The sequence below is a fragment of the Scyliorhinus canicula genome, chromosome 31, assembly GCF_902713615.1.
Source record: "Scyliorhinus canicula chromosome 31, sScyCan1.1, whole genome shotgun sequence".
NCBI lineage: Eukaryota > Metazoa > Chordata > Chondrichthyes > Carcharhiniformes > Scyliorhinidae > Scyliorhinus > Scyliorhinus canicula.
In genome coordinates, this window is record NC_052176.1 from 6,860,116 (window position 1) to 6,884,370 (window position 24,255).

Here is a 24,255-nt window from a genome sequence, read left to right on the forward strand (position 1 = left end):
CGGGGGGAGGGTCCCGAACTTAAAATTAGAGCCAGTCTGTTCAGGGGCCCACATTGGTCAATCTGGTACAAGTACGAATGAGCTATTGAAACAGCAGAAGGGGGCTGAGTTGCTACAACTAAATCCTGCGCTGGTAGCTTCGTGCCTGAACTATCTTGGGCCGGCTGACTACGGTCTCTGGATTCTAAATCCCACCCATCCCCAAATGTGCGTCCGTTTGGCTCGATGCTCAATCCACCAAATTAAGCCGCTTTTAACCTGCCTGCCGTTTGTGACCGTGACTCCCTCTCACCCCCAACCCCCCCCCCCCCCCCCCCCCCCCCCCGGGCATCACCCCACTCTTGAACTCAAAGTAAACGAAGGTGGTCTAGGCCAAGAAGGGTGCCACCTTAAATAATTTAAGGTGGAAAGTTTTCAGTTGCGATGTTAATGTCACTGGGCTAGTCATCGAGGTCTGGGGACAGGGGTTCAAATCCCTCCACGGCCACTGGTGGAATTTAAATTAAATGAACAAAACCTGTCATTCTAAAGCTCGTCTCCGTAACGGTGACCGTGGCAACGATTATCAGTCGTCGATTTTTAAGCAAAATCATCTGGTTCGCTAACGTTCCCCTTTAGGGGCAAGGGGGAAATCTGCCGTCCTTACCCCAGTCTGGCCTACGTGTAACTCCTGACGCCCGCACACAGCAATATGGTTGACTTAACTGCGCCCCTCTGAAATGGCTAGGCGAGATGCCCGGTTCAATTAGGGGTGGGCAGACTCTGGCGTTGCCCAGTGGCGCCTGCACCCCCCCCCCCCCCCAAGAGAGGATGAAAGAAACCTCTTGCGCCAAGCGTGTCAGACAGCCTGTGCCCCCCCCCCCCCCCGAGAGATTCCAAACCACTCGCGCCGTGAGTTCAGTCACCGATCGGAGAACTGCAGGACGTTGGGCAAAGCGCTGGAGGTTTTCAACGTGCCCGTCCTCGGGGCTTCGTGCGCTGGGTGCCAGGAATCCAAATCGGGATGCCGCCTGTTTGAAGTTGTGCCAGTCCCGAGCGGTTACCCAGAAACCCGTGAGCCCGCCTTGTGCTTCTGTGGACAGTCCCACCACCGCAGCAGACTCCTCCCTCGTGACAGGACAGCGAGAGAGAGAGAGGCTGGGAGGCCAGGGAGGAACGACTCCGGGGTAGCCTTGGCTCCCCAATGCGGGACCACTTGTGGGAAGGGAATGCAGCTCTTTGGGGGCATCCTTGACGCTGGCAAGGGAATAGAACAGTACAGCACAGAACAGGCCCTTCGGCCCTCGATGTTGCGCCGAGCCATGATCACCCTACTTAAACTCGTGTATCCACCCTATACCTGTAACCCAACAAACCCCCCCCCCCCACCTTACATTTTAGGACACTACGGGCAATTTAGCATGGCCAATCCACCTAACCCGCGCATCTTTGGACTGTGGGAGGAAACCGGAGCACCCGGAGGAAACCCACGCACACACAGGGAGGACGTGCAGACTCCACACAGACAGTGACCCAGCCGGGAATCGAACCTGGGACCCTGGAGCTGTGAAGCATTTAAGCTAACCACCATGCTACCGTGCTGCCTAAACTTTAAATCCATTTGAACAACTTCCAAACGATTTGAGCTCCAGCCTGGTGGAAGGGAGAACCAATTGGAAGAGAGATTGTCAAGAGGGAGGGGCGGATACGGTGGTATATTGGTTAGCAGCGCCAGAGATCCGTGTTTGATTCCAGCCTTAGGTTACTGTCTGTGTGGAGTCTGCACGTTCTTCCCGTGTCTGCGTGGGTTTCCTCCGGGTGCTCCGGTTTCCTCCCACAGTCCAAAGATGTGCAGGTTGGGTGGATTGGCCATGCTAAATTGCCCATAGTGTCCAAAGATGTGCAGGTTAGGTGGATTGGCCATGCTAAATTGTCCCTTAGTGTCCAAAGATGTGCAGGTTAGGTGGATTGGCCGTGCTAAATTGCCCTTCGTGTCCAAAGATGTGCAGGTTAGGTGGATTGGCCGTGCTAAATTGTCCCTTAGTGTCCAAAGATGTGCAGGTTAGGTGGATTGGCCATGCTAAATTGTCCCTTAGTGTCCAAAGATGTGCAGGTTAGGTGGATTGGCTGTGCTAAATTGCCCTTCGTGTCCAAAGATGTGCAGGTTAGGTGGATTGGCCGTGCTAAATTGCCCTTCGTGTCCAAAGATGTGCAGGTTAGGTGGATTGGGCGTGCTAAATTGTTCCTTAGTGTTAGGTTAAGTTAAGAGAGTGGGGGGCTAGGTAAGGTGCATTTTCAGAGAGTTGATGGGCCGAATGGCCCCCTCCTTCACTGTAGGGATTCCAAGGATCCTACTTCACCCTGTTCCTCGGTAGCATTTGCTGCCTGCTGTGAAGATGAGGAAAGTGTCCCCCCCCCCCCCACCTCTTTTTGGTGAGTTTGCCACCTGTTTGGTCGCGGTCTGGCATCTCAGCAACGGAAGCCGAGTCTCGTCGAGTCAAAGGCTTTCCCCGCTCACCTTGCGGAGCGTTGCGTTTCACCTAAGATGTGGGATGCAGAAGGTCGCGAGCCCGAGGGCCCACCCGCCAGGCTCCCCAACCTCGTGGCGATAGCCACCCGGAGTACGGGTGAGTCAGGCCGGGGGGGTGGGGAGGGGAGCAGTCCCCATAATCTGAAGCTCTCGGCCCTCCAGTTGACCGCTTGTGGGGACGTTTCGGCCGCTACATCCCTACTCGCAGGGAACCGCTAAATGCTTCCGACCACTCTCCGCTCTTGTCCTCGATGTTTGAAGGCATGGGAGTTGGCTACGGTGGTAGTTGATGCCTCTGGCCTTGCGGTGCCATGGTGTACCCTGTGCTGGTGTACATAGAACAGTACAGCACAGAACAGGCCCTTCAGCCCTCGATGTTGTGCCGAACAATGATCACCCTACTTAAACCCACATAACCCGTATACCCATAACCCATTAACCTTACACTACGGGCAATTTAGCATGGCCAATCCACCTAACCCGCACATCTTTGGACTGTGGGAGGAAACCGGAGCACCCGGAGGAAACCCACGCACACACGGGGAGGACGTGCAGACTCCACACAGACAGTGACCCAGCCGGGACTCGAACCTGGGACCCTGGAGCTGTGAAGCATTGATGTTAACCACCATGCTACCGTGAGGCCCCCAGGAATCTGTGGGCCAGCTTCATAACTCATTTTTCACAGGGGTAGATAGAGGGAGACTCTGCCAAGCTCAGTGATAAACCTAATACGGAGGAGCCTGACCAATGAGAGAGTGGGCAGACAGGTGGCAGATACAGCTGAAAAACATGAGTGAAAGTGTACCTTGCCTGATGGCAAAGAAACGCACTCTATCTTTCTCGAAGCAAGTTAAAGGAGATGGGGTTTCTAAAAAAAATATGCCCAAGAGTCAAATCAGGAGCAACGTGATATTTGTACTTTCGGGCAATGGCTCGTCTTTTTTTAAAATTCCTTCATGGGATGTGGAGTGTCACTGGGCCCCGACCCAGCTTTTCTTGCCCATCCCTAATTGCCCTTGAACTGTGTCTCCTCCATTAGAAGGAGGCTTTTCGGCCAATCGAGTCTGCACCGCCCCTTGCCTTGGAAAGAGCTCCCTACTTCAGCCCCCCCCCCCCCCCCCCCCCCCGCCTCCACCCCATCCCCGTCACCCTGCCTAACCGTTTGTACACCAAGGGGCAATTTAGCGATGTCCAATTTCACCATCTGCTGTGGTCAGATTCGAAGCCGGGTCCCAGATTAGGACGGAGGCTCCATTCACTCGAGTAAATGCAGTGGTGGGGTGGGGGGGGGGGGGGGGGGATTCAATAGGTTATGATTTAAATGGAGTGTAAATACTGCTTTCGTAACCAGGGCAAATATTTGGGATTAGTGTTTGAAGATTTATGACGGAATATTGAAAGTAATATTTTGCCAGCATGGTATGCTTTGCCCAAAGGCAAGTCCTTGGCTCGTAGTCTTCACCATTGCCCGTTTTCTCATCAGCCAATGACTTAATTTTCGAGCCCTCCAGCATTGATATCTCCTCCCGTCCCCCTCCAGCCGCAATCGTCCTTCGTCAGGGTGGCACAGTAGCACAGTGGTTAGCACTGTTGCATCACAGCGTGAGGGCCCCATGTTCGATGCCCAAATTAGGTCACCGTCTGTGCGGAGTCTGCACGTTCGTCCCCCCCCCCCCCCCCCCCCCGGTGTCTGCGTGGGTTTCCTCCGGGCGCCCCGGTTTCCCCGCACAAATCCCGAAAGACGTGCTTGTTGGGTGAATCGGACATTCTGAATTCTCCCTCCGTGTACCCGATCAGGCGCCGGAGTGTGGCGACGAGGGGATTTTCACAATCACTTCATTCCAGTGTTAATGTCAGCCTGCTTGCGACACTAATAAAGATTATTATTTTGGCCATAAGGTGAGGCAAATGTTAATTTAAAAACCCATTTTCTCTGCCACCTGCTCAGGACCTCTGCCTCTGTTGAGAGCTAGTGTGGTGCAGGCTAGTTGTTCCCACCTGGTTGATGAACGCCCCTTGACCTTTCCGACTCTCTCCCCACGGATGGGGGGCTGCCTTATGCAGCTCGGCCGACAAAACCTGCGCGGGGTCCGATATTTGGCAATCCAGTCCCGTTGCACAGATCTCGTCTGGAGGGGATACCTACCCCTGTTGAAAACTTGCGTGATCAAAGATAATGTAACCCGGGCAGCAGAGTGACGCAGTGGTTAGCACTGCTGCCTCACGGCGCCGAGGGCCCAGGTTCGATCCCGGCTCTGGGTCACTGTCCGTGTGGAGTTTGCACATTCGCCCCGTGTCTGCGTGGGTCTCACCCCCACAACCCAAAAGATGTGCAGGGTAGGTGGATTAGCCGCGCTAAATTGTCCCTTAATTGGAAAAAATGAATTGGGTACTCTAAATTTATTTAAAGAAAAGATCACGGAGCCCCTTGTCTTGGTGTTCGATTGATGTTTATTTATTTTTTAAAATTGCGGTACCCAATTCTTTTTTTTTCCCAATTAAGGGGCAATTGAGTGTGGCCAATCCGCCTAACCCTGCACATCTTTGGGCTGTAGGGGGGGGGGGGGGGCGAGACCCACGCAGACACGGGGAGAATGGGCAGCACGGTGGCGCAGCGGTTAGCACTGCTGCCTCACGACGCCGAGGACCCGGGTTCGGCGCTGACCCCGGGTCACTGCCTGTGTGGAGTTCGCACGTTCTCCCCGTCTCTGAGTGTCTCACCCCTCCACCACAAACCCAAAAGAGGTTCAGGGTAGGTGAATTGGCCACACCAAATTGCCCCTTAATTGGGGGGGGGGGGGAGAGAATTGGATGCTCTGAATTTATTTTGGGGGGGAAAAAAGGAGACGGGGAGAATGTGCAAACTCCACACGGGGCCAGGATCAAACCCAGGCCCTCTGTGCCGTGAGGCTGCAGTGCTGACCACTGCTGCTTTTTCGATTGATGTTTTGAGGGTGCAAAGGTGCTTTGGTGGGAGTTTGAGTGCGATTTCCTCACGATCCATCATTCTCCGTTTGCCCCCCCCACCCCACCCCTTTGAATAGCTGCAACGGTCGGCGTGGAGGCTTAACTCGTGAGATTTGATGAGCGGCTCACGGGCTGCCAATCTCTTTTGGCTGTGCAGCCATGGACTTTGAAGATTTGATTCCCTGCACTCCCTTTGAATAAGAACCCTTCTCATTCGGCAGCCATTACCGTGCAAAGAGGGAGATTGAAAGGGAATCGCAAGAGTGTGTCACGGCAGCCAACCCAATTGTGATTCGTACAGCTGGCAGAGTGAGAGCGGCCCATTGTAAATCACAGAAGGGCCTCCGCCAGCGAATAGAATTGGGATTAAAGAGCACACGGGGTTGAAGTAAATCGCAGAAACACATTAGGGCAGGGGACAGGATTGAGATGGTTCGATTTGATCTCTATTATCCCAACTCCCGTCCTCGACCGTATTCTTGTTCCATCGCCCTGTTCCCGTTTTAAATGCGATTGTGCGTTTCGTTCGCCTCAACGTTCCCCATCTCTGTCCCGCTCGGCGCTCCATGCCGCCCAATTCACCGGCCCGTGGAGGGTTATGGCCTTTTATCCAGCTGCTCGATATCGGTGGCCCTGATTTGATGATCGAACCGCCTCTGCTGTTAATCAGCTCCAATGTTCCTCCTTTAACTCGGTCTCTTTGTCCCTTGCCTGCCTGGGACTTCACATTAGCTCTTGCAGCAGGCTAATCTGTCATTTAATCTCCATGCAGCTTTGCACGTTCGTGCTACCAGCTTTAAAGTTCTGAGCTTGACTTGGTTTTTTTTTAAAAGGTGTGCTGCCTGAGGTATATTTTTCGCGTCCATAGAATCCCTACAGCGCAGAAGGAGGCCATTCGCCCCTTCAAGTCTGCACTGATGCTCTGAAAGAGCAGCCTGCTTAGGTCCCGTCTCCCCCCCTCTTCCCATAACCCCAACAAATTTGCACATCCCTGGAAACTAAGGGGCAATTTAGCGCGGCCAATCCACCTAACCACATCTTTGGACACTAAGGGGCAGTTTCAATGTCCGGAGGAAACCCAGGTAGATACGGGGAGATGGTGCAAACCCCACACAGTCACACGAGGCTGGGATTGAACCTGGGTCCCTGCTGCAGTCAGGGAGCTGTGCTAACCACCCTGCCGCCTGTGCAGAGGGAGCTTAACCCCGTGCTGTACCTGTCCTGGGAGTGTTTGATGGGGACAGTGTAGAGGAAGCTTTACTCTGTATCTAATCCCCGTGCTGTACCTGTCCTGGGAGTGTTTGATGGGGAAAGTGTAGAGGGAGCTTTACTCTGAATCTAACCCCGTGCTGTACCTGTCCTGGGGGTGTTTAATGGGGACAGTGTAGAGGGAGCTTTACTCTGTATCTAACCCCGTGCTGTACCTGTCCTGGGAGTGTTTGATGGGGGCAGTGTAGAGGGAGCTTTACTCTGTATCTAACCCCGTGCTGTACCTGTCCTGGGAGTGTTTGATGGGGACAGTGTAGAGGGAGCTTTACTCTGTATCTAACCCCGTGCTGTACCTGTCCTGGGAGTGTTTGATGGGTGCAGTGTAGAGGGAGCTTTACTCTGTATCTAACCCCGTGCTGTACCTGTCCTGGGAGTGTTTGATGGGGACAGTGTAGAAGGAGCTTTACTCTGTATCTAACCCCGTGCTGTACCTGTCCTGGGAGCGTTTGATGGGGACAGTGTAGAGAGAGCTTTACTCTGTATCTAACCCCGTGCTGTACCTGTCCTGGGAGTGTCCTGAGGACAGGAGATTGATGGGTTTCTGATTAACAACGATGTGAAACATTATGGGGGAAAGCGTTGACTTGTCCGATCAGCCAGTATGTCATTGAATGGCGGAGCAGATCCGATGGGCTGAATGGCCTACTCCTGCTCCTACGTGGGCTGAACACGGCATGGCTGCCTGCGGTGGCCTTGTTCGTGAGAGGGGCGTGTTTGAAGTCAATGTCCTCTTCCCAAGATTGCTCCGGTAATCTCAGCCAGTGTGGTTTTCAGCTCCGCGTCCAGTTTGTTATCTATTCCCCTTCCCCGCCATCTCCAAGCGTTGTCTACTTCCGTGGAGAGTGACCTGATCTGTATCTCTTCCTCTTCCCCCGCAGGGACCTCCGGACAACATTGAGCAACTAATCTCAAGCCGAGGACTGTCTGTATACAGTAAGTAGCTGTGTCGAGATTTCAGGCTTCAACCCGAGGAGTCTCGTCCTTATTTTTTTGGAAATATTTTTATTGAGGGCGTTTTCCACTCATACCCTCGCCTTTGGCGGCTCCCCCGCAGATCTATCAGAGAGGCACCGGCCTCTCTTCCCACCTGTACTTCCGGATCTTCCGATACTCCGAATATCGCTACCTCAGGACTCGGAGCCATCCCGACACCCAGAATTTCTGTCATAACATCTCGAAACCCCCTAAACACGGCCAAAACATTTGCCGCCAACTCATCCACACACACACACCGCCCACACCTATTCCCCACCCCCGGAAAGAACCGGCTCCTCCTAGAGACAAATCTCTGTGCGCCATCTCAAATTGGATGAGACTTAACGTCGCATGCGGCGAGGAAGCGTTCGCCCTCCGCAACTCCGCCCCCAACTCGTCCTCCCACTTGCCCCTGGCCTCCCCCACGGGAGCGCCCTCCCTATCCATCAGTTCTCCATATATATCCGGCACTCCCTCTGCCCAATGTCGTCCTCGAGCGACACCTTGTCTTCCAGTACCGGGGGGAGGTGGCAGCTTCTGAAAGGCCGGCACTTCTTTTCTCACAGTCCCTCGCCTGTTTCCCACGGCAACTGATGCGTCTCCTCACCCTCCCACGAACAAATCCTTGACGTACTCTATCCCCACCTGCCGTCACCCCCGGAACCTCGCATCCAGCTCCGCCGATTCGAACATAGAACATAGAACAGTACAGCACAGAACAGGCCCTTCGGCCCTCGATGTTGTGCTGAGCAATGATCACCCTACTCAAACCCACATATCCACCCTATACCCGTAACCCAACAACCCCCCCCTTAACCTTACTTTTTAGGACACTACGGGCAATTTAGCATGGCCAATCCACCTAACCCGCACATCTTTGGACTGTGGGAGGAAACCGGAGCACCCGGAGGAAACCCACGCACACACGGGGAGGACGTGCAGACTCCGCACAGACAGTGACCCAGCCGGGAATCGAACCTGGGACCCTGGAGCTGTGAAGCATTGATGCTAACCACCATGCTACCCTGGGGCTACCTATGGGGGGGGGGGGGGGGGGGGGATTCTCCCAGCCCCGCGCCGGCCCGGAGAAACGCCCCAACCGCGCCACGCCGCCCCCCACGATTCTCCGAGCTGCGTTCTGAAGAAGTCCCCCGCGCATGCGCGGGTTGGCGCGGCGCCCATTTGGCGCCGGGAGGGGAGGCTGGAGCGGCGTTCACGACGGCGCAAACCCTTCGTCTCCATTTTGGAGAAACGCGCCCATGGTTATCACGTCTCGGCGCCCACAGCGACATGCCTTCCAGTCCGAAGTGTCCCCTACACTGGTTCCAAACCCTGATACCCCCATGAGCCCGTTGGTGGTATCAGACCGAGGGACGCCAACAATGGCGCCCTCGAGCTGGTCCCCCCCCCCACCACACACACACACCGACCCCCCCTCCACCGCCCATTCAGTTTGGACTTTTCAATACCCCCCTGAGTCGTGTTAACGCTTCACATTCCCCCACAAGGGCGGTTTCTAACTTTCCCCCTCTGCTTGCTCCCGATCGGTCCCGTCTTTGAGAGGCATGCTCTGTACTTGCGCAATGTCAATAAAGGTCTGCTTCAACGTTCATGCTTTTGAGTTTCATTCTCCTGTGTTTGAGGGGCGACGGTGAGGGGGCTGATGGGCAGATGCATGCTGGGTAGATGAGGAATGTGATTGACACTTTGGTGTGTCCAACGCAATGTTAAACTGCCTGCACGAGTGGCTGCAATAAAGTGCGGAGACAGAGGACGGCCGTGGTGGTCTCCTGGGCCCAATATTCATTCCTCAAGCTCGCTGAACTGGATTATGGGGGCGGTTAAGACACCGTTGCTGTGGGAGCTTTCTGTGCGCAGATTGGCTGCTGCAACGCTGACGTTCCAACAGTGACGGCACTTCAACACGGGCCCTTCCTTGGCTGTAACGCTCTTTGGCAGGAGGTTGTGACAGGCGCCAGGTAAATGCAATTCTTTGCGATGGGATTGCGACCTGTCCCTCGGCGGCCACCCGGTGCGAGCGCGTCCCACGTCTGGCGGCCCCCTGCCGGGCGTATCCGTTCCGTCAGCCTTCCACCGCGGGATTAAACCCTCCGCTTTGGGCCTGCTGGTTCGCTGATTCTCCTCGGCCGCAACCTTCTGCCGTGGATCCCTCCGGAGATCTGGCCGAAAACGTGGAGGGCGGGCCCCAAGGACTGAACGCGGAGCAGGCCCGCCGTCCGCCATGTCCGATAGTCTCAAAACTCCGCAGAACAGGGACTTCTCCTTGGAACCCAGGGAGGTACTGAACCCCTGTCGATGAGCTGCGTCACCCAGCCCTCACACCTTTGTAACTGAGCTGAGGGGTCAGGGGAGGTCGCGTTCTGAAAAATCCAATACTGTAGTTGATTTTGTAACAGAGAATATGAAATGAAAAAATGAAAATCGCTTATTGTCACGAGTAGGCTTCAATGAAGTTACTGTGAAAATCCCCTAGTCGCCACATTCCGGCGCCTGTCTGGGGGGAATATGAACAAAGAACAAAGAAAAGTACAGCACAGGAACAGGCCCTTCGGCCCTCCAAGCCCGTGCCGACCATGCTGCCCGTCTAAACTAAAATCTTCTATACTTCCTGGGTCCGTATCCCTCTATTCCCATCCTTTTCATGTATTTGTCAAGATGCCCCTTAAACGTCACTATCGTCCCCGCTTCCACCACCTCCTCCAGCAGCGAGTTCCAGGCACCCACTACCCTCTGTGTAAAAAAACTTGCCTCGTACATCTCCTCTAAACCTTGCCCCTCGCCCCTTAAACCTATGCCCCCTAGTAATTGACCCCTCTACCCTGGGAACAAGTCTCTGACTATCCACTCTGTCTATGCCCCTCATAATTTTGTAGACCTCTATCAGGTCGCCCCTCAACCTCCGTCGTTCCAGTGAGAACAAACCGAGTTTATTCAACCTCTCCTCATAGCTAATGCCCTCCATACCAGGCAACATCCTGGTAAATCTCTTCTGCACCCTCTCTAAAGCCTCCACATTCTTCTGGTAGTGTGGCGACCAGAATTGAACACTATAGTCCAAGTGTGGCCTAACTAAGGTTCTATACAGCTGCAGCATGACTTGCCAATTTTTATACTCAATGCCCCGGCCAATGAAGGCAAGCATGCCGTATGCCTTCTTGACTACCTTCTCCACCTGTGTTGCCCCTTTCAGTGACCTGTGCACCTGTACACCTAGATCTCTGACTGTCAATACTCTTGAGGGTTCTACCATTCACTATATTCCCTACCTGCATTAGACCTTCCAAAATGCGTCACCTCACATTTGTCTGGATTAAACTCCATCTGCCACCTCTCCGCCCAAGTCTCCAAACAGTCTAAATCTTGCTGTATCCTCTGACAGTCCTCATCGCTAATTCCACCAATCTTTGTGTCGTCCACAAACTTACTAGTCAGACCAGTTACATTTTCCTCCAAATCATTTATATATACTACGAACAGCAAAGGTCCCAACACTGATCCCTGCGGAACACCACTAGTCACAGCCCTCCAATCAGAAAAGCACCCTTCCATTGCTACTCTCTGCCTTCTATGACCTCTGATCCCATGTGACTTCACCTTTTGTACCAGTCTGCCATGAGGGACCTTGTCAATGGCCTTACTGAAGTCCATATCGACAACATTCACTGCCCTCCCTGCATCATTCATCTTTGTGACCTCTTCGAAAAACCCTTATCAAGTTAGTGAGACACGACCTCCCCTTCACAAAACCGTGCTGCCTCTCGCTAATACGTCCACTTGCTTCCAAATGGGAGTAGATCCTGTCTCGAAGAATCCTCTCCAGTAATTTCCCTACCACTGACGTAAGGCTCACCGGCCTGTACATAAGAACTAGGAGCAGGAGTCGGCCATCTGGCCCCTCGAGCCTGCTCCGCCATTCAATGAGATCATGGCTGATCTTTTGTGGACTCAGCTCCACTTTCCGGCCCGAACACCATAACCCTTAATCCCTTTATTCTTCAAAAAACTATCTATCTTTACCTTAAAAACATGTAATGAAGGAGCCTCAACTGCTTCACTGGGCAAGGAATTCCATAGATTCACAACCCTTTGGGTGAAGAAGTTCCTCCTAAATTCAGTTCTAAATCTACTTCCCCTTATTTTCAGGCTATGCCCCCTAGTTCTGCTGTCACCCGCCAGTGGAAACAACCTGCCCGCATCTATCCTATCTATTCCCTTCATAATTTTAAATGTTTCTATAAGATCCCCCCTCATCCTTCTAAATTCCAACGAGTACAGTCCCAGTCTACTCAACCTCTCCTCATAATCCAACCCCTTCAGCTCTGGGATTAACCTAAGTGAATCTCCTCGGCACACCCTCCAGCGCCAGTACGTCCTTTCTCAAGTAAGGAGACCAAAACTGAACACAATACTCCAGGTGTGGCCGCACTAACACCTTATACAATTGCAACATAACCTCCCTAGTCTTAAACTCCATCCCTCTAGCAATGAAGGACAAAATTCCATTTGCCTTCTTAATCACCTGTTGCACTTGTAAACCAACCTTCTGTGACTCATGCACTAGCACACCCAAGTCTCTCTGAACAGCGGCATGCTTTAATATTTTATCGTTTAAATAATAATCCCGTTTGCTGTTATTCCTACCAAAATGGATAACCTCACATTTGTCAACATTGTATTCCATCTGCCAGACCCGAGCCCATTCACTTAACCTGTCCAAATCCCTCTGCAGACTTCCAGTATCCTCTGCACTTTTCGCTTTACCACTCATCTTAGTGTCATCTGCAAACTTGGACACATTGCCCTTGGTCCCCAACTCCAAATCATCAATGTAAATTGTGAACAATTGTGGGCCCAACACGGATCCCTGAGGGACACCACTAGCCACTGACTGCCAACCAGAGAAACACCCATTTATCCCAACTCTTTGCTTTCTATTAATTAACAAATCCTCTATCCATGCTACTACTTTACCCTTAATGCCATGCATCTTTATCTTATGCAGCAACCTTTTGTGTGGCACCTTGTCAAAGGCTTTCTGGAAATCCAAATATACCACATCCATCGGCTCCCCGTTATCTACTGCACTGGTAATGTCCTCAAAAAATTCCACTAAATTAGTTAGGCATGACCTGCCTTTTACGAACCCATGCTGCGTCTGCCCAATGGGACAATTTCTATCCAGATGCCTCGCAATTTCTTTCTTGACGATAGATTCCAGCATCTTCCCTATTACCGAAGTTAAACTCACTGGCCTATAATTTCCTGCTTTCTGCCTACCTCCTTTTTTAAACAGTGGCGTCACGTTTGCTGTAGTTCCCTGGATTATCCTTGCTACCCTCCTTAAACAAAGGAACAAGATTGGCTATTCTACCAGTCCTCCGGGACATCACCTGAAGACTGGAGATTGATAGGTTTCTGATTAACAATGACGTGAAGGATTATGGGGAAAAGCATTGACTTTAATTGAATGGTGGTGCAGATCTGATGGGCTGAATGGCCTACTGCTCCTATGTGGGGAAATTGAGTGGCTCGGAGGGGGGAACTTGCAGGTGGGTGACGTTCCCCAGGCGTCTGCTGCCCTTGTCCTTCGAGGTCACAGGTCACGAGTTTCAAAAGCATTTTGACCACTTTCCATATCGGAGGGAGATCCATGTTCTCCTGAATTCCCGATTTAATCTATTCAGAACAATCTTGCACTGATGGCCCCGCGTTCTGTTCTCCACCATAGATTTTCTATAGTGCAGGAGGGCTAGCCTGCACTAACCCTCTGAAAGATCACCCTACCTAGGCCCACTCCCCTGCCCAATCCCAGGACATCCCTGGACGCTTAAGGGACAATTTCTTTTTTTATATAAATTTAGAGTACCCAATTATTTTTTTTTCCAGTAAGGGGCAATATTTTTAGTGTGGCCAATCCACCTACCCGGCACATGAAATGAAAATCGCTTATTGTCACGAGTCGGCTTCAATGAAGTTACTGTGAAAAGCCCCTAGTCGCCACATTCCGGCGCCTGTCCGGGGAGGCTGGTACGGGAATCGAACCGTGCTGCTGGCTTGCTTGATCTACTTTAAAAGCCAGCGATTTAGCCAAGTGAGCTAAACCAGCACACCTTTGGGTTGTGGGGGGCGAAACCCACGCAGACACGGGGAGAATGTGCAAACTCCGCATGGACAGTGACCCAGAGTCGGGATCGAACCTGGGACCTCGGCGCCGTGAGGCAGCAGGGCTAACCCACTGCGCCACCTTGCTGCCCTCACCGAGGGACAATTTCAGCGTAGCCAATCCACCCGCTCTCTTTAAGAGCGTTCTGCTTCATCCTCCCCCCCCCTTAATCTAGGGCGGCACGGTAGCACAGACGTGGGCGGGGAGGTGGCAGATGGAGTTTAATCCGGACAAATGCGAGGTCATGCATTTTGGAAGGTCTAAAATAGGGAGGAGCCCCGGTTGCACAGTAGCTAGCACTGTTACCTCACAGCGCCAGGGTCCTGGTTCGGTTCCCGGCTTGGGTCACTGTCTGCACGTTCTCCCCCCGTGTCTACGTGGGTTTCCTCCGGGCGCTCCGGTTTCCTCCCACAAGTCCCGAAAGACGTGCTTGTTGGGTGAATTGGACATTCGGAATTCTCCCTCCGTGTACCCGAACAGGCGCCGGAATGTGGCGACGAGGGGATTTTCACCGTGACCTCATTGCAGCGTTAATGTGACAGTAATAATGATTATTATTATTGCATAATGTCTCTTTTCTGATAGTAACACTATTTGCCTTTGAGCACTGTAGTATCTCTAAGGATTTGATCCAGTTTTGTTTAATTTACGGTTGCCGGTTGTTGGTGAGACATTGCTGAAACTCAGTAGAAAAGCAAGTTTAAAACTTGTCAGGTGCAAATAAGAATTGTTTTATTCAAAGTTCATTGGTTACAACTTGGAAATGATTTAAAAGGTAGTTTGTAGACAATTTGATTTTCTTCAAAAATTCACAGGAATTATCTTCTGAGACAATAGCCTGAACACAACTTTAAAAGTCAAAGGCTGAAAATGAAATAGGAATACAGAACTCTTTTCTAATTCTCTTCCTTTACTCTCTCTCTCTCTCTCTCTTTCTGTCTTGTTCTCTTTGTCTCTCTGACTTGTCTGTCTTCTTGCCTCTAGTCTTCTGTCTCTAGTCTCCTGTCTCTAGTCTCTTCACGCCTCACTAAAAATGGTGGTCAAATCATCCATGGATATACTCTTTGATATCTGTCTTAAGCGATCCGATCACACCCCAATATAATCCTAATTGGTTTAAGCTATATTCAAAACACATTTGATTTGATAAAAAGCCGTCCATCATGACAATGTAACGCCACTTCTAATTGTTGCTTATTGGTATGTTTCTCATGGGATATTGTGCTTTATCAAAACCAGCAAAAACTGGTCTAATGCTGACCTACCTATTGCCACCATGGAGACCTCATGTTATCTCATCTTGCTAGGCTAGGCATAATTCAGAACATACAACTCAAACTGTCTTTTATAAGATTGTTTCACTGAGAATGTTGGAATCAAATATATACATATATATATTATATTTGAGTCGATGTTTTAACTGTCCATTTATTAAAAACAAGGCAATATAGTTCAAGATATTTTTTTTAGCTTGTATAATTTATGGGATATGATTCAACCTAATCTCGAGCTGCGTGAGAACCGCACAATCCTTCATCCTTATCCCTCATTGCTATGGATTCCGCCCTTGCCCTTGGAAAAATGTGATGTTTTTATCAGTGGTTCTGTGTTTTGCAAACTCATGACTGAGTTTGGAAATTGTATGGTTCTTTCATTTTAAAACTGGGAATTGATATTTCTGTCTTAAACAGTCTTCTTACCTATATTAAGTGTATTTAAAATACCTGACTTCTACAAGCACCTCACTCAGACCTGCCTCCGGCCGATCATATTTTGCCCTGGCATCAGTCCTCCTTTTATCTATTATTTTGAATGTCGTACTTGAAGATGTCTTTTGAGTGGGAACAGTTTCTCAGTGTCTACCCCGGTCCATTCCCCTCGGGATCTTGGATATCTCCATGGAGTCTCCCCTCCGCCGCCTTTTCCCCAAGGAAAGCCAGACCCGACATCTCCAATCGAGCCTCGCATCGACAGTTCTCCCACCGCTGGAATTTGTTGCTCGCCCTCCCCGTCCCCGGGGGGGGGCCTCAACACCGCCTGGTGCAATGTTCCTTGTGGGACACCGTTCTGATTAGCAACCCATCGAGCCAGTCAGCCTGTCATAGAACCACCACGGTGCAGAAGGAGGCCATTCGGCCCATCGGGTCCGCACCGACCCTCTGAATTGAGCCCCCTGCCTAGGCCCATAACCCCCACCTGACCTGCACGTCTTTGGACATTAAAGGGCAATTTAGCAGCTCTAGGGTCCCAGGTTCGATTCCCGGCTCGGGTCACTGTCTGTGCGGAGTCTGCACATTCTCCCACCACCCCCGTGTGTGCGTGGGTTTCCTCCGGGTGCTCCGGTTTCCTCTCACAGTCCAAAGATGTGCAGGTTAGGGTGGATTGGCCGTGCTAATTTTCCCTTAAGTGTCCAAAATTGCCCTTCGTGTTGGGTGGGGTTGCGGGGATAGGGCGAAGGTGTTGACCTTGGGTAGGGTGCTCTTTCCAAGAGCCGGTGCAGACACGATGGGCCGAATGGCCTCCTATTGCACTGTAAATTCTATGACAAAGTTAGAAAATGACCCTCGCCCGTCCAGTCGCTCGTGGTCGCTGCAATTTTCAAAACCCTGGCAACATTCTTGTGAATCTCCCCGGGGGCGGGGTTTTTCAAACTGCGGGTCGCGACCTCTGGGGTGGGGGTCGGGAGGGTCGCGGAACGATGGGTTGTGGCGTGTCCCGATCGCGGGGGAGAAGTGTCCAACGTCTGCGACTGGCTTTTACATAGAACATAGAACATTACAGCGCAGTACGGGCCCTTCGGCCCTGAATGTTGCGCCGACCTGTGAAACCATCTGAAGCCTATCTGACCTACACTATTCCATTTTCATCCATATGTCTATCCATATCAGTGGTCCAGTGACCACTTAAATGCCCTTAAAGTTGGCGAGTCTACTACTGTTGCAGGCAGGGCGTTCCACACCCCTACTACTCTCTGAGTAAAGAAACTGCCTCTGACATCTGTCCTATATCTACCACCCCTCAATTTAAAGCTATGTCCCCTCGTGTTGGTCATCACCATCCGAGGAACAAGACTCTCACTGTCCACCCTATCTAACCCTCTGACTATCTTATATGTCTCTATTAAGTCACCTCTCCGCCTTCTCCTCTCTAACGAAAGCAACCTCAAGTCCCTGAGCCTTTCCTCGTAAGACCTTCCCTCCATACCAGGCAACATCCTAGTAAATCTCCTCTGAACCCTTTCCAAAGCTTCCACATCCTTCCTATAATGTGGTGACCAGAACTGCACGCAGTACTCCAGGAGCGGCCGCACCAGAGTTATGTACAGCTGCAGCATGACCTCGTGGCTCCGAAACTCAATCCCCCTACTGATAAAGGCTAGCACACCATATGCCTTCTTAACGGCCCTATTAACCTGGGTGGCAACTTTCAGGGATTTATGTACCTGGATGCCGAGATCTCTCTGTTCATCTACACTACCAAGAATCGAACAATGTAGTCTTCCGGCCAGAAGAGGCGGCAGAGAGCAGGTCGTGCGCCCGGCAGGTACCCTGACATCACTGTATGTACGTGCTTTTGGGACAAAATTGGAGGAGGGATTCGACCCATTTTCTAGCTGCGAGCAGGCAAGCAACAAAACCGTGAAGAACTGCCGATGGATCGTTTCAAACAAAGAAAAAAACTGAAATCGGGAGCAGAGCAGTAAAAAGATGATTCCTTGAGGTATGGTTTTGTTAATTGTGCCAATACAAATCGGGATGCAAAGCCCATGTGTGTTATGTGGAGGGAAGTACTGGCGAATGAGAGTTTAAAACCCGAACCTCAAAGACATTTGAAGACTAGGTTCGAGGACAAACCTCTTTGATTTTTTTCAAAGGATGGTGTAGAAGCCAGGTATTTCTAATACAACTAATATAGGTAAAAAGATAAGCTGCTTAAAGCATAAATATTAATTCCCAGTTTTAAAATTAAAGAGAACATATAATTTGCAAGCTCATGGTCATGGGTTTGCAAGTAGCACAGAAGTCTGATAAGGTCATTACATTTTTCCAAGGACAAGTGCTGAATCCATGGCAACGAGGAATAGGAATGAAGGATTCTATGGTTCCCACGCCGCTCGAGATTAGGTTGAATCATATCCCATGAATTATACATGCTAAAAAAAAACATATCTTGAACTATATTTTGGGGCAGCACGGTAGCATTGTGGATAGCACAATCACTTCACAGCTCCAGGGTCCCAGGTTCGATTCCCGGCTGGGTCACTGTCTGTGTGGAGTCTGCACGTCCTCCCCGTGTGTGCGTGGGTTTCCTCCGGGTGCTCCGGTTTCCTCCCACAGTCCAAAGATGTGCAGGTTAGGTGGATTGGCCATGATAAATTGCTCCTTAGTGTCCAAAATTGCCCTTAGTGTTGGGTGGGGTTACTGGGTTATGGGGATAGGGTGGAGGTGTTGACCTCGGGTAGGGTGCTCTTTCCAAGAGCTGGTGCAGACTCGATGGGCCGAATAGCCTCCTTCTGCACTGTAAATTCTATGATAATCTATGATATTGCCTTATTTTTAATAAATGGACAATTAAAACATTGAATCAAATATAATATATATATTTGATTCCAACATTCTCATTATAACGATTTTATAAAAGACTGAATTGAAATAGACAGTTTGAATTATATTTTCGGAGTTATGTCCAGCGTGACATGACGAGATAATATAAGGTCTCCATTGTTGCAGTAGTGAGGTCAGTATGAGGTCTCTATTGTGGCAATAGGTAGGTCAGCATTAGACCAGTTTTTGCTGGTTTAGATAAAGCACAATATCTTTATTTTCTTTAACATGCAAGCAGACAATTAGAAGTAATGTTACATAGTGAAGATGGACAGCTTGCTATCAAATCAAATGTGTTTGAGTTTAACTCGAACCAATTAGGACTATACTGGGGTGTGATCGGATCGCTTAAGACAGATATGAAATAGTATATCCATGGACGATTTGGCCACCATTTTGAGAGAGACAGAAAGAAACTCAGACAGAGAGAGACAGAAAGAGTTGAGAGAGACAGACAGAAAGAGTTGAGAGAGACAGACAGAAAGAGTTGAGAGAGACGGACAGAAAGAGTTGAGAGAGACGGACAGAAAGAGTTGAGAGAGACGGAAAGAAAGAGTTGAGAGAGACGGAAAGAAAGAGTGGAGAGAGACGGAAAGAAAGAGTGGAGAGAGACGGAAAGAAAGAGTGGAGAGAGACGGAAAGAAAGAGTGGAGAGAGACGGAAAGAAAGAGTTGAGAGAGACAGAAAGAGAGAGTTGAGAGAGACAGAAAGAAAGGAGAGAGACAAAGAAAGAGTGGAGAGAGACGGAAAGAAAGAGTGGAGAGAGACGGAAAGAAAGAGTGGAGAGAGACGGAAAGAAAGAGTGGAGAGAGACGGAAAGAAAGAGTGGAGAGAGACGGAAAGAAAGAGTGGAGAGAGACGGAAAGAAAGAGTGGAGAGAGACGGAAAGAAAGAGTGGAGAGAGACGGAAAGAAAGAGTGGAGAGAGACGGAAAGAAAGAGTGGAGAGAGACGGAAAGAAAGAGTGGAGAGCGACGGAAAGAAAGAGTGGAGAGAGACGGAAAGAAAGAGTGGAGAGAGACGGAAAGAAAGAGTGGAGAGAGACGGAAAGAAAGAGTGGAGAGAGACGGAAAGAAAGAGGGGAGAGAGACGGAAAGAAAGAGTGGAGAGAGACGGAAAGAAAGAGTGGAGAGAGACGGAAAGAAAGAGTGGAGAGAGACGGAAAGAAAGAGTGGAGAGAGACGGAAAGAAAGAGTGGAGAGAGACGGAAAGAAAGAGTGGAGAGAGACGGAAGAAAGAGTGGAGAGACGGAAAGAAAGAGTGGAGAGAGACGGAAAGAAAGAGTGGAGAGAGACGGAAAGAAAGAGTGGAGAGAGACGGAAAGAAAGAGTGGAGAGAGACGGAAAGAAAGAGTGGAGAGAGACGGAAAGAAAGAGTGGAGAGAGACGGAAAGAAAGAGTGGAGAGCGACGGAAAGAAAGAGTGGAGAGCGACGGAAAGAAAGAGTGGAGAGCGACGGAAAGAAAGAGTGGAGAGCGACGGAAAGAAAGAGTGGAGAGCGACGGAAAGAAAGAGTGGAGAGCGACGGAAAGAAAGAGTGGAGAGCGACGGAAAGAAAGAGTGGAGAGCGACGGAAAGAAAGAGTGGAGAGCGACGGAAAGAAAGAGTGGAGAGCGACGGAAAGAAAGAGTGGAGAGCGACGGAAAGAAAGAGTGGAGAGCGACGGAAAGAAAGAGTGGAGAGCGACGGAAAGAAAGAGTGGAGAGCGACGGAAAGAAAGAGTGGAGAGAGACGGAAAGAAAGAGTGGAGAGCGACGGAAAGAAAGAGTGGAGAGCGACGGAAAGAAAGAGTGGAGAGCGACGGAAAGAAAGAGTGGAGAGCGACGGAAAGAAAGAGTGGAGAGCGACGGAAAGAAAGAGTGGAGAGCGACGGAAAGAAAGAGTGGAGAGCGACGGAAAGAAAGAGTGGAGAGCGACGGAAAGAAAGAGTGGAGAGAGACGGAAAGAAAGAGTGGAGAGAGACGGAAAGAAAGAGTGGAGAGAGACGGAAAGAAAGAGTGGAGAGAGACGGAAAGAAAGAGTGGAGAGAGACGGAAAGAAAGAGTGGAGAGAGACGGAAAGAAAGAGTGGAGAGAGACGGAAAGAAAGAGTGGAGAGAGACGGAAAGAAAGAGTGGAGAGAGACGGAAAGAAAGAGTGGAGAGAGACGGAAAGAAAGAGTGGAGAGAGACGGAAAGAAAGAGTGGAGAGAGACGGAAAGAAAGAGTGGAGAGAGACGGAAAGAAAGAGTGGAGAGAGACGGAAAGAAAGAGTGGAGAGAGACGGAAAGAAAGAGTGGAGAGAGACGGAAAGAAAGAGTGGAGAGAGACGGAAAGAAAGAGTGGAGAGAGATAGGAAGGGTTAGACAGAAAAGGAAGAGAGTTAGAAAAGAGTTCTGTATTCATATTTCATTTTCAGACTTTGACTTCAGACTTTGACTTTTAAAGTTGTGTTTGAGCTGTTTGTCTCAGAAGATAATTCCTGTGATTCTTTGAAAAAAATCGAATTGTCTACAAACTGCCTTTTAAATGATTTCCCAGTTGCAGCCAATGAACTCCAAATAAAAACAATTCTTATTTGCACCCGACAAGTTTTTAAACTTGAATTTCTACTGAGTTTCAGCAATGCACAAGAACGACCGGTAACCCTGAATTGAATTGACTTCAAATCCTAAGATCTTTCAATGTGGAGCGAGACTGTAAATCATCAGCTGGAGCCGTTGTCAGGAACGCAACGTTGAATTAAAGCTTAGCGAAAGTGGCGGGTCGCGAAGGTCGGCCGGCGTGGATCGTGAAGGCCGGCCGATTGGTAAAAGTGGGTCCCAGGAACAAAAGATTGAAAGACGCTCTCGTAGGGGGGCGCTAGGCATCCAAAGGCGCCACTGGTGACCTTTTTGGTTTAATCGGTCCACAATGAGCGCTTGGCAAAGTACAGCAGGAGGCCTTCTGCAGTACGGTTGACCAGGAAGCTCTCCCGCGTTTTCCCGCCCGATCTCGGGCGTATCGGAAAGATTTACAGTCTGATCAAGCCACCTGCAGACCTGGCATGGGCCTGGAACGTGGAGCCTGTGGCCCAGAGGCAAGACCGCTAACCCACTGCACCACAACCTCCTCCCTCCAGCTCTTTGATGTCTTCCATCCTCCTCGGGCAGGATGTGGAAACCTGCCCAGGTCGCCAAATGCGTTGCCTCGATGTTTTGAGTCTGGCCAGCAGAGGGCAGCCTTTGATAAACTTCCTTCTCGTGTCGAATGGTCATGAGTAACACCGCGCTCAACCTCTCCAATCCCAACGGCGGGCACCGTGTGTCAGTGGCCGGTTGGTAGTTAGGCCTGGCTTGCTCCCAGACCGGGCCGGGAGGGGGTCTGCCTGCAGGCCCAGGCGGTCTGCGCCCCGGTCCGCTCGAGGAATTGCCACGGCCCAGACTGGCGCTGCCGAGTTGCATTTCCGAGAAGCGCGGGGCTAGTAAAGGAATGCGCGAGGGCAGGCACGAAGGGCTGGCTGCATGGGGGTAGGCCATCCATCCCCTCGGGCCTACCCCACCAATCAACGTGACCATGACTGGTCATCTGCTCTCGCCTGCCATTTTCCCCACGCTCTCCCCATCTCCCTCAATAACCTTCCTTCTCGATCTCCGTCTCAAAGAAAATTACAGCACAGGAACAGGCCCTTCGGCCCTCCCAGCCTGCGCCGATCCAGATCCTTTATCTAAACCTGTCGCCTATTTTCCAAGGTCTACTTCCCTCTGTTCCCGTTCATATACCTGTCTAGATGCCTCTTAAATGATGCTATCGTGCCCGCCTCTACCACCTCCGCTGGTAAAACGTTCCAGGCACCCACCACCCTCTGCGTAAAGAACTTTCCACGCACATCTCCCTTAAACTTTCCCCCTCTCACCTTGAAATCGTGACCCCTTGTAACTGACACCCCCACTCTTGGGAAAAACTTGTTGCTATCCACCCTGTCCATACCTCTCATTATTTTGTAGACCTCAATGAGATCCCCCCCCCCTCAACCTCCGTCTTTCCAACGTAAACAATCCTAATCTACTCAACCTTTCTCCATAGCTAGCACCCTCCATACCAGGCAACATCCTGGTGAACCTCCTCTGCACCCTCTCCAAGGCATCCACATCCTTCTGGTAATGTGGCGACCAGAACTGCACGCAGTATTCCAAATGTGGCCTAACCAAAGTCTCGAACTTAGGAGCAGGCCATTCGGCCCTTCGAGCCTGTTCCGCTATTCAAGAGGAACTGGTTTTGGTTTCAATTCCACTTACTTGTCTCCCCCACCCCTACATATCCCTTGCCGGTCTAAAATCCGGCTTAACCCGGCCTGGACTTAGTGCAATCGGGTCCACGGATCTTTGAAGGTGGCAACGCATGTGGGCAAGGTAGCCAAGAAAGCAGACGGAATGCTTACCTTCATTGGACGGGGCATCGAGTATAAAAACTGGCAAGTCAGGCTGCAGCTGCATAGAACCTTGGGAAGGCCGCATTTGGAATACTGCGCACAATTCTGGTCGCCACGCTACCAGAAGGAGGTGGAGGCTTTGGAAAGGGTGCAGAGGAGGTTCACCAGGATGTGGCCTGGTCTGGAGGGTGTCAGCTACGCGGAGAGGCTGAATAGACTCGGACTGTTATCATTAGAAAGACAGAGGTTGAGGGGTGACCTGATGGAGGCCTACAAGATTATGAGGGGACATGGATAGAGTGGATGGGCCGGCACTCTTTCCCAGGGTGGAGGGGTCAGTCACCAGGGGGCATAGAACATAGAGAAATACAGCACAGAACAGGCCCTTCGGCCCACGATGTTGTGCCGAACCTTTGTCCTAGATTAAGAACAAATTAATCTGCACCCCATCATTCTACCCTAATCCATGTACCTATCCAATAGCCGCTTGAAGGTCCCTAATGTTTCCGACTCAACTACTTCCACAGGCAGTGCATTCCATGCCCCCACTACTCTCTGGGTAAAGAACCTCTGACATCCCCCCCTATATCTTCCACCATTCACCTTAAATTTATGTCCCCTTGTCATGGTTTGTTCCACCTGGGGAAAAAGTCTCTGACTGTCCACTCTATCTATTCCCCTGATCATCTGATAAACCTCTATCAAGCCACCCCTCATCCTTCTCCGTTCTAATGAGAAAGGGCCTAGCACCCTCAACCTTTCCTCGTAAGACCTACTCTCCATTCCAGGCAACATCCTGGTAAATCTCCTTTGCACCTTTTCCAAAGCTTCCACATCGGTTGAAGGTCAGTGGGGCAAAGTTTAGAGGAGATGTGTGAGGCAGGGTTTTTACCCAGAGGGTGGTGAGTGCCTGGAACGCGTTGCCAGGGAAGGCTGTGGAAGCAGATACATTAACGGCGCTCAAAAGGCGTCTTGACAAACACATGGATAGGATGGGGATAGAGGGATACGGCACAAGGAAGTGCTGAGGGTTTTGGCCAAGGTTGGTATCATGACCGGTACAGGCCTGGAGGGCCGAAGGGCCTGTTCCTGCGCTGTATTGTTCTTTGTTCAATCATAGAATCTCTACAGTGCAGAAGGAGGCCATTCGGCCCATCGAATCTGCACCGACCCTTCGAATGAGCACTCTCTCTTTAACAGGTGGCGAGTCGGGCAGGCCCTGGGCAGCCTTGAACCAGGTCGGGTCCTCGCGGAACCCCCATTGATATCGGCCAACCGTTGTTTAAAAATCAGTTCGAGGGCTCTCGACGCCTCTGGAGAAGCCTGATCCAAGATGGCGAAGCACTGCGATAGGCTCC

At 50.9% G+C, this 24,255-nt stretch overlaps 1 protein-coding gene across 1 annotated transcript in view; it reads left to right on the forward strand.

Annotated features, from left to right (window-relative positions):
• Positions 1 to 7,143: 7,143 nt before the first annotated feature.
• LOC119958978 (basic leucine zipper transcriptional factor ATF-like 3) overlaps positions 7,144 to 24,255 on the forward strand; it is an 81,743-nt gene continuing 64,631 nt past the window's right edge. Inside the window, exon 1 of the mRNA XM_038787509.1 lies at positions 7,144 to 7,681. The gene's annotated coding sequence lies outside the window, so the exon portion shown is untranslated. The remainder of the gene's footprint in view (positions 7,682 to 24,255) is intronic.